Below are 10,579 nucleotides of genomic sequence, written 5' to 3' on the forward strand. Positions count from 1 at the left end.
CAGCCTTTATGGCTCATGTAGAAGGTCAGACTTCTCAGGTATGTGATACTAATTCTGACTCTATTTCTGTTCCTATTGAATGTGCAAAGTGTTTAAAATATGCTGAAAACGAAAGTCAGTTTGAAATCACACACAAACACAATCAAGAATTGATTGTAGATCTTTCTAAAGCAACCGAAGCTAACTTGTTTTTAACCAGAAATGAAAAGGAATTTAAAGCAACAATTGCGTCATTAAGACATGATGTTTCAGAATTACAAAAGGCTGTTTTGCGAAAACAACATGCTAACAATAATCTTATTGACACAATTGAAAAGCAAATGGTAGAGTTAGCAACAGCTCGATGTGAATGTGAGACAATTAAGCAGAAACTGGAAAGCTATTCCAATTCCCGCTATGTATTGGATCACATCATTGACGTTCAAAAGAAAAAGGGGGATGCAAAATGTATTGGATTCAAATCATGTCCTCCCCCAATGAATCACAATTACTCCAAATTGCCTGATGACGAGTATATGCCCCGTTTTGAACCTACTGTGCCACTCGGTCTAGATGACTTTGCAGCAGGCCTCGGGTTCACAACTGGTACATCATCCTCGGGTCAATCAGAATCTGAGAATGTGACAGATTCATCGTGTGTTAAGGAACAGAGTCCTCCCATTGTTGAGGATGCTGATTCTTCGGACGATGAATCTGAAGAAATTGTGAAACAACAGTCTAACTCGGTTACAACAGATATTCCAATCGAGAATCACATCCTGTGTGATCCACCAGTGAAACCGAGTAAGACTGAAATGTCAAAAGCAATGGAGTCCCTTGTATCTAGCCTTGAAGGGAATAATTTGTTGTACACGCTCAAAGGAGATAGCAAAATCTACTCTAACAAAGATTTTCCAATTAAAAATGTAAATCAAGATTTAATTGAGCAAATTTTTGAAGGATGCACTGATAAGTTTTTGGGGAACAAAAGTGGCAAAGTTACCGTCACTCAATGTGATCCAATTCCGTGTGAACAAATTAGAAAACAATACGGAAACCAAAAACTACCAATTGAGCGAAAACAACAAGTCAACTCCGGAAAGGGTAAGGTACAGGGAAAGAAGGCTCAGAACAAGAATGTTCAAGCACCTAAAGTTGAGCAGCCTAAGACTGAACAACCAAAGGTTCAACAACCTAAAGTTGAACAGTCTAAGGCTACTCAACCTAAGGCTGCACAACCTAAAATTCAACAATCAAAGGTTGAGCAACCTAAGGTTCAACAACAAAAGGTGCAAAACAAAAGAGCTCCTGTTAAGAAACGAGAACCGAAAATGAACTTTGTTGGATCCACGGGTTCAGACAAACTTGAAACATTTCAGGATAAATCTAACGTTGATTTTGTAAAACAAGTTAGAATTTTAAAACGAAATGATCAGAATAATTACACCCAACACACCAACGGATGTGATTTAGGTCCAAGCACGTCTAGATCACAAAGTTCATTGTCTGGTTCTCCGTCTGGTTATCAACATGTTTCTCCGAAGTTTGTAGAGCGGAGAACATGTTTTGAATGTGGCACAGTTGGGCATATTGTAAGATATTGCCCACACGTGCAAAAGCTGAAGTCAAAAACGAGTGCTCCCCAAGAAATCGATTACCAAAAACGATCAGTTTCCCCGAAACAAGACCCACGTGTCTTGAAAGAAAGGGAAAAGAAGTTAAAGCAAAAGAATCAAAAGGTAATTGAAAAGGCCTTAAAATCAGAGGTCAAAGAAGAAAAACCTGTACAAGCAAAACCTGAAACTGTAAAACCAGTAAATGCTAAAACAATAAATTCAAATACTGGTAAAAGACAAACAGCTTGGAAGCAAAAGCAGGTAATTCAATCAGGGGGGGCACCACAGGTTCTTTTTCCTAATCATCAAGTGATTGAAATCACTTTCCTTGATGATCAAGGACGACCCAAGTCCACAAAGGCTTGGGTCCCCCTCTCAAACTGATAAGTTAGTTGCATGTGCAGGCGGCTCTAGGAGGAACTATTAATAGTCATTGGATTGTTGATAGTGGGGCTTCCAGGCACATGACGGGCGACTATCGTCTTCTTTTCGATGTGCGAAGTATAAGAGGAGGATATGTCGCGTTTGCTGGAGACAAAGGAGGGTATATCACCGGCGAGGGAATGATCTCAAATGGAGTTGTGAGTTTTGACAAAATCAATTATGTGCAACAGTTGGATCACAATCTCCTTAGCGTTTCTCAAATCTGTGACAAGCAGTTCTCAGTACACTTTGATGCTAATGGATGTTATGTGCTGAAGCCCGGCTTCAAAATTCCAAAAGAATGGATTCTCTTGTCAGCTCCAAGGATAAATGATTTGTACGTCCTTGATATGAGCCAAGCTATTACTACGTCTACACAAGCAACATGTTTCGTTTCCAAAGCCACAGAAAAAGACTCGATCTCTTGGCACAGACGTATGGGTCACATTCACTTACGCAAAATGAATCATTTGGTATCAAATGAATTGGTGAATGGTGTTCCTCTCAAAAACTTTCATCTTCAAGACGTCTGTGTTTCGTGCCAGAAAGGGAAACAAACGAAGAAAAAGCACCCTACAAAGAAGATCAACACGGTGGCAGTTCCTCTTGAACGTTTGCACATGGGTTTGTTCGGTCCTGTCAAGCACAAGAGTATTCGGAATGATCAATACTGCCTCGTGATTACTGATGATTATTCAAGATTTTCTTGGGTGGTGTTCATGGAACACAAGAGTGAAACCTCTGGTATTATCAAAAACTTGATCATTCAGATTGAGAATTTGTATAAGTTAAAGGTTAGGCGGATACGTAGCGACAATGGTACTGAATTTAAGAATCATGCCATGGCGGAGTTTTGCACTTCAAAAGGTATTCTTCATGAGTTTAGTGCAGCTTATACTCCTCAACAAAATGGCGTCGCTGAATGTAAGAACCGCACATTGATCGAGACTGCTAGGACAATGTTGGTAGAGTCGCAGTTGCCCATTCCATTCTGGACTGAAGCTGTGGCCTCTGCATGTTACACATTGAACCGAGTCCTTACAGTCAAAAGGCACAACAAGACCTGCTTTGAGCTTCTTCACAAACGGAAACCAGATTTGTCTTATCTTGAACCGTTTGGAGCTCCATGTACAATCATCGATCCTAATGGAAAGTTTGGGGCAAAAGCAATTGAGGGATACTTTCTTGGGTATGCCACCCCGAACTTAAGAGTCTGGAATCTAGAGACTAAAAGGGTCGAGGAATGGTCTGAGGTCAGAGTACAAAGGCACACATTGCCAGTCAAATGTCCTGGTCAGCCATGGATGTTTGAGTACGATGACTTTTTCAATTCGATCAATGTTGAAGCCGTTGAAGAAAGTGCTGCGGCAAGGATGTTTTTCGAGAGTGACAATGCAACAGTTTCACCGGTGGTTCGTCCAATTCTTGTCAATCAAGAACCATCTTCGGTGAACAATAATACTCTCGAAAATGAGGATTTTCACGATGCTACCGAATTGAACGAATCTTCAGAGGATGATGAATTTCTAGATGCAGATCAAGAAGTTCCAACAACAGCAGTTCATGGTACTTCAGAGGGTACTCCTCCAGTGGATGCCCCTAGAACAGCTGAAGCTACTGCATCATCCTCTTCGTCAATTCCGGGCATTGATTTAGTTGTTGATCTCAATCTCAACAACCTGGGTATAAATATTCCAGTTCGAGATAATCCTGAAACAAGGATTCATAATACCCATCCTCAACAAAACATCATAGGAAATGTGCAAAGTGGCATTCAAACGAGAAACATGTTGCGAAACAACAACAATGCAGGCTTGTATGCAGCTATTAGAGAATCCGGGCAGCAAAATGATTGGTCTTTCGCGTGTTATGTCTCATAGGAAGAACCAAGAACTTGGAAAGAAGCTATGAAAGTTAACTCATGGGTGGAAGCAATGCAGGAAGAATTGCAACAATTCCAGAAGCTTGGTGTCTGGAAGCTCGTAGAGAAACCTGCTGGATACAAGAAGATTGGTACCCGTTGGGTGTTCAAATGCAAAAAGGATGACCGCGGAGTTGTTATCCGGAACAAAGCACGTTTAGTCGTTCAAGGTTTTCGTCAGATAGAAGGAATCGACTACAACGAAGTGTATGCACCAGTGGCACGTCTTGAAGCAATTAAAATCTTTCTAGCCTATGCGTCCTTCAAAGGATTCAAGGTTTATCAGATGGACGTGAAAAGTGCATTCTTACATGGTGTGGTTGAAGAAGAGGTGTATGTCGAACAACCTCCAGGTTTTGAAGATCCTATCCATCCCGATCGGGTTTGGTTGCTCAACAAAGCTCTCTATGGTCTTCATCAAGCACCGCGAGCTTGGTACGCAACCTTATCTAATTATCTGCTGGAGAATGGTTTTCGAAGGGGTCTTATCGACTGTACTCTTTTCATCAAAGAACAAGATGGAGATCTTCTTCTGGTACAGGTATACGTCGATGATATTATTTTTGGTTCTACTAATGATGTCTTGTGTAGGAATTTCGAGCGCATTATGCAGGATAAATTCAAGATGAGTGCTATGGGGGAAATGACCTTCTTTTTGGGCCTACAAGTACAACAAACGGAGTCTGGGATATTCATTCATCAGACTAAATATGTTGGCGACATCTTGAGCCGGTTCCAGATGTCTGATGCAACGCCCATTGGTACCCCATTGCCACAAAATCACGGAATTACTCCAGACTTGAAGGGTGAAGCTGTTAACCCCTCATATTACCGCGCAATGATCGGATCTCTTATGTACCTCACAGCATCAAGGCCAGATATAATGTACCCAACGTGCCTGCTTGCCAGATATCAAGTTAACCCGAAGGCCTCACATCTTGCAGCTGTAAAAAGGATTTTTCGTTATTTGAAGGGTTGCCCTGACACCGGTCTATGGTACCCTAGGGATAATAACTTTGACTTGATCGCTTTCAGTGATTCTGATTTTGGCGGATGCAAAATCGACGGCAAATCCACAACGGCTGGATGTCAGTTTTTAGGAAATCGCCTAGTCACATGGCAGTGCAAGAAGCAAACGTGTGTCGCTACTTCAACATGCGAAGCTGAATACATTGTTGCCTCAAGTTGTTGCTCCCAAGTCCTTTGGATCCAACAACAATTACGCGACTACGGTTTTGAATTCCTAACTACTCCTATTTACGTTGATAATTCTGCTGCATTACAGATCACTAGAAATCCTGTGCAGCACTCAAAGACCAAACACATCGATATCAAATATCACTTCATACGTGATTGCTTTGATAAAAGGCTAATCGATGTTGTTAAGGTCCACACCGATGACCAACGTGCCGACCTATTTACCAAAGCGTTCACTACTACAGAAATAGGCATTTGCTACGGCCAAATCCGTAGCAAATCCATAGCAAACACCCTTTTTGCTACGAATTTGCTACGGATTTGATTCGTAGCTACAAGTCCCGTCGCGAATTTATTTGCTATGAACTTTAGCTACGGAAATTATGTTTGCGACGAATTTAGCTACAAAAAATGTCGTCGGTATTTTAGCCATGAATTTGCTATGAAGAAGGTTGCTACGAAATTTTGCTATGGGTTTTTAGCTACAGAAACTTTAAGCAACGATTGTTTTTAGCTACGGATACGTGTAGCTACGGAAAATTTTAGCTACGGATGTTTTTAGCTATGGTTATTTTTAGCTACGAAGTAGTTTTGCTACGAATGGATTGGCTATGATAATTTGCAATGTTTTTGCTTCAAAATTTAACTACGAACTTGCTACGAGTTTGGCTACGAATTTTGCTACGAGTTTGACTATATAAATTTTCTACAGTTTGTGCAAATCCATTGAAAAAATTTGTTTCAAATTTTTTATGGTTTTTGATACGAATATAGCTACAGATTTTGAAAGGTTTTAGCTACAAATTTGTAAGGTTTTTTTTTTTTTTTTTTTGCTAAGGATTTAACAATTGATATTAAGAAACTTTAAAATTTTATTATTTTTTTCATTATTTTTCGTTCAATCATTATACTTAAATCTTTAATAAATATAAAAAACCAACATGACTTGATATACAAACCAATAAAATTAAAATATCTACTTATTCAAATAACACAATAAAATCCAAACTACACAAAAACCATACACCTAATTTCAACATTAAAGAACATTTTGTGGCAGATTATCTTTGAACAATTCTAGTCTCCCTTTCATTTACGTGTATAAACAAACTTTCTTCAATCTTCCGGTCATAGCATATTTCTCTACTTGTTGTCTTCTTCCAGTCCAACTTCAAGGCACCTCAAACTAATAAATGAACATTAACTAGCTTTACATTAAATTACCAAAATCCAGTTACATAAACCAAACAAAACCTAACCCAACAAACCAATCTCCTCTAAGCGCTAGTAAACTTGGTAACAGCCTTAGTACCCTCGGAAACAGCATGTTTGGCCAATTCACCGTAGTGCGACAGTTCCAGAACGATAACGATGAGGCTTCTTCACTCCTCCGGTTGTTGGAGCAGATTTCCTAGCAGCCTAAACAAATTGTCACAAAAAAAAAACAATCATAAACGATGAACAGTTTTGTAACAAAATCAAAACGAAAACTGTACAAAACGTTGAAAGAATCAAATACCTTGCTAGCGAGTTGCTTCCTTTGACCCTTTCCACCGGTGGACTTACAAGCGGTCTACTTCGTACGAGCCATTGCGAATCAAAGTAACAAATCTTAATAAATTTCAAAAGAAAAACACAGTCAGAACAAAATCAACCAATTTTGAACTGTTGATGAACGATTAAAGAAGAAAATGCATAATAATCTTACTGGAAAAGGTGAGAATAGATGGATTTGGGAACTAGGGTTTCAGATTGCGAAAAGGCTAATCAGGTAAATAATGCATGGTTATATATATACGTGGAAGTTGAGTTTTTTGAATGAGAAATAGTGGATTCTTGTGCTTTATTCTGATTGGTGGAGATTAAAATGAAGGGTTTTGATTAGTTGGAAGGAGGTGACTCGGATCGGGAGTTTGTGTTTGTTTTGACTCGGTAGCTTTGTGTTTCTTTTGGGTGTGTAATCTGTTCACAACTAATGATAAAAAAAACAAATGGCTAAAATCATAAAAAAAAAAAAATTGGAATACGTTAAAATTAAAAGTATAATCAGAAACAAAATCATCTAAAACATGAATCCAATTTGCTAGTTAGGCTATGTGTTATGGGGGCATGGTTGGAGGCTTGGGTGAGAAAAAAGTGTTGCCATGTAGGCGACACATAAGACCGTAGGGTATGGTGGGGCTTGGGTTGAGCTTGGGTTGGAGCATTTGTTGACACGTGGAATGGGAGCCCCCCCAACGCCTAGTTACGTGTCCTTGGGGTATGGCGGGGCGTGGGTTGGGTGCACCGTGTGGTAGAATATTCAAAAAAAAATTACGAAAAATTTATAAAAATCACATAACATTTATAAAAAAAACCTACAACTTCATTAAAATTTTAAAAATTTCATAATCCTATTAATTACATAATTTCCTAAAAATTACATAATTTCTAAAAATTACAAAATAAAAAACCCACAGCGCTAAATAAATTTCAAAAAGGTCAATCTTTTCGAACGCCTTTCGCTCCTTGCCTCGAAACTCTATGTTCGCCACCGCCACCCGGTCCTCGTGGCTTAACTCGCCACTCGGAACGGCTTCGTAGTAAGCCTTGAAACGGTCGAGCTTGGGCCGTAGCTCGCGCCATTTATGTTGGCACGCATAGAGGTTGTGGCGGTCGTTACCGACGTTATGTCGGTAGGTTGTGAATGCTTCCGGCCAATATTTTGTTTGGCCCGGTGGCCGCCCCTTCATAGCGTCAACGACGCTTGTGACGAGAGTCAATTCTTCCTCGTGGGTCCAGGATGCCATGTTCTTCGGCTTGGGGTTGCGGGGGATAGCGATGGTTTGGGATGGACCACAAGGTGGGGTTTGGGATGGACCACACGGTGGGGTTTGGGGTTTTTATAGGGGATGTTTGGGTTGGGGTGACAAGTTGGGGTGACCGCTTGGCCAAGCCAAACGGTTTGAATTTAAAATTCAAACTTTTCCCATGGTCTGCTATGACATGGCGGGGTCAGCGAATGGAAGCAAGCCAACTAGGATGTCAAGACCGCCTCACGCCCGACTTGAAACCCAAGCCCCAAGGGCCACGCCCCAACCCAAGCCCACCCGGGGTGGTGGCTTGGGCGTTTTCCCCCAACCCACGCCCAAACTCCCGCCCCATACCCCATAGTCTAAGCACACTTTTTTCTCACTTAGAAATGACCAGAAGGAGTGTAATGGTAAGGGCTTGGTTAGGTGTTGGTTGATGATTAAGTAATCATTATTTTTACTTGTTATTATTTTTATTATTTATTATGTTAGTTTATATATTAACAAATGTAAGTTAATATTATCGGGTAAATTCCAACCGTCGATCCTGTATTATTCGTATGAGTCGAACTCTAATGAGGCTCGATAATCACCTCTTTAAATCATAATTTTTAAAAATTTGAAGTTCAAGAATATTAAAAGTTTGAGAAGAGAATACTATTTTGAAGTGATTGGGTTTAAATTATAACATGTAATGTGTTTATAAGTGTTAAAATTAGTTTAATTTTATTTTTTTAATTAATTTACAACAGGTGAGGAACAAAAATATTTCCAAACTTATTTAATGATAAGGCCATGGGGTGTACTTTAACATCTACAGTGTTAACAATGACATGACATGTTAACTAACATTACAAACCAATTAAAATAAAACACAACCATAGTTTTGCTAAAAAAAGCTAAAACCATGGGAAGACCGTAATTTCGAACTGGGAGCAAGATCATAATTTTTAACTGGGGTAAAATCATAATTTGTCAAAAACTAAAACAGTGGCAAGAATGTAAATTAGAATTAGGGGCAAAATCTTAATTTTGAAAAGGGGGAAATCGTAATTTTAAATTGTACGTAAAATCGTAACTTGTCTGGGCCAATGTGGGAGTGACGGGTAGCTGCTTGGCACTGTTCCCCTTCATGGTCTTCGTAGTACTAGTTTATGCCCCGCCCACGTTGCGGGCGCTCGACCAAATATTTCTCTACCAATTAAAACAAAACACTATCAAAGTTTTGCAAATAACATTAAAACATTATAGAAAGCGTTATAGAAATAAAATGAGTGCAAATAATATGAAAACGTTATAGAAATCAATTACTAAATGTTCTAATATATTTAGCTAGAGATGTGTTCGGTGTCAACTGTACTGAAAATCCCAAGAATGGGCACCGGTACTAAAAATACCTGGTATCGTACCGGTATTTGAGTGGTAAAACCGATAAATACCGGTACCGTACCAAACCGGTACCAAAAACGTCAAAAGCCAGTACCAAATATATTCGGTACCGGTACCCAACACCATTCGTTCATCCCTATGCTTAATTTGGTACGTATTATTTGTATGAGATAACTATATTAAATGTATTTATGTTTACACCAGTCCGTGTAACATTGACCTTTTTTTAACTATTTTTAAGTAATTAATATTTTTGCTTTTGATTTTTCTATAGTATATAATATTAAAAATTTTTAAATATTTCTTTTGTCCATTTTTTCTTATGGATTTTTTATGCGTCTTTTTTATTGTTTTTTAAATATTTATTTTATTTGTTTGTTATGGATTTTGCTACCACTATTATTAATTAATTTTAATTGTTTTTTTTTGTAACGTATTTTGCTATGGATATTAGTAAATTATTTTTGGAATACTTTCTTTTTCTTATTTTGCAATGAATTTTTCTATGGATTTGCTACCGATTTTGCTACGTTAGTTTTTATGAATTTTTCTAGATTTTGCTACCAATTTCTCTGCCGACTCTATTTACTTACTGTTTTTGCTACCAATCTTGTTAAACCTCAGTTAGTTAGTTTTTAAATATTTAATTTTATGATTTAGCTATGGACTTTGCTACCAATTTTACTAAGTTTTATATTAAATTTATTTTCACAATTTTGCTATCGATTTTGCTGCAAATTTTATTTTACTTTTTTTAGTTTATTTCTTAATACTTATTTTCATGGTTTTGCTGCGGATTTTGCTACCGGTTTTGCTACATTATATGATTTATATTAATTTCATCAATTTTGCTACGAATTTGCTATGAGTTTTGCTACGAAATTCATTTGCGACGGAAGTTCGTAGCTAATCCCTAGCTAATTCGTAGCAAAATGAGCTCGTAGCTAATCCGTAGCAAACTCGTAGCAAAATTTGCCACCATTTTTTCCCGTAGCAAAATTTCATAGCAAATGCCTCTTTTTGTAGTAGTGGTTTGACAAATCAAGATTTGACTTTTTATTATTGGTAAACGGCATTAAGGTCAAGCAAGAGTAATCCAGCATCGGAAAATCATTTTTGTAAATACCTTTGTGTTTTAAATTTATCTTAGTTTATTGATTTTAGGGGGAGTAAATCCAAAAATCTGAAAATCCAAAAACATCGAAAAATTTCAAAAACACAAAAACAATAGAAAAACAAAAATGAGTTTCCTGGATTCAAGA

At 38.2% G+C, this 10,579-nt stretch overlaps 1 long non-coding RNA gene across 1 annotated transcript; it reads right to left on the minus strand.

The window, feature by feature from the left end:
- Positions 1-6,098: 6,098 nt before the first annotated feature.
- On the minus strand, positions 6,099-7,001 carry LOC110874961. Its single transcript, XR_002556385.2, has 3 exons — positions 6,845-7,001; positions 6,656-6,747; positions 6,099-6,555 (listed from the first exon to the last, which is right to left on the minus strand). It is a non-coding gene; the product is annotated as an uncharacterized LOC110874961 (long non-coding RNA).
- Positions 7,002-10,579: the final 3,578 nt, after the last annotated feature.

This window comes from Helianthus annuus, chromosome 16, assembly GCF_002127325.2.
Source record: "Helianthus annuus cultivar XRQ/B chromosome 16, HanXRQr2.0-SUNRISE, whole genome shotgun sequence".
Taxonomy (NCBI): Eukaryota; Viridiplantae; Streptophyta; class Magnoliopsida; order Asterales; family Asteraceae; genus Helianthus; species Helianthus annuus.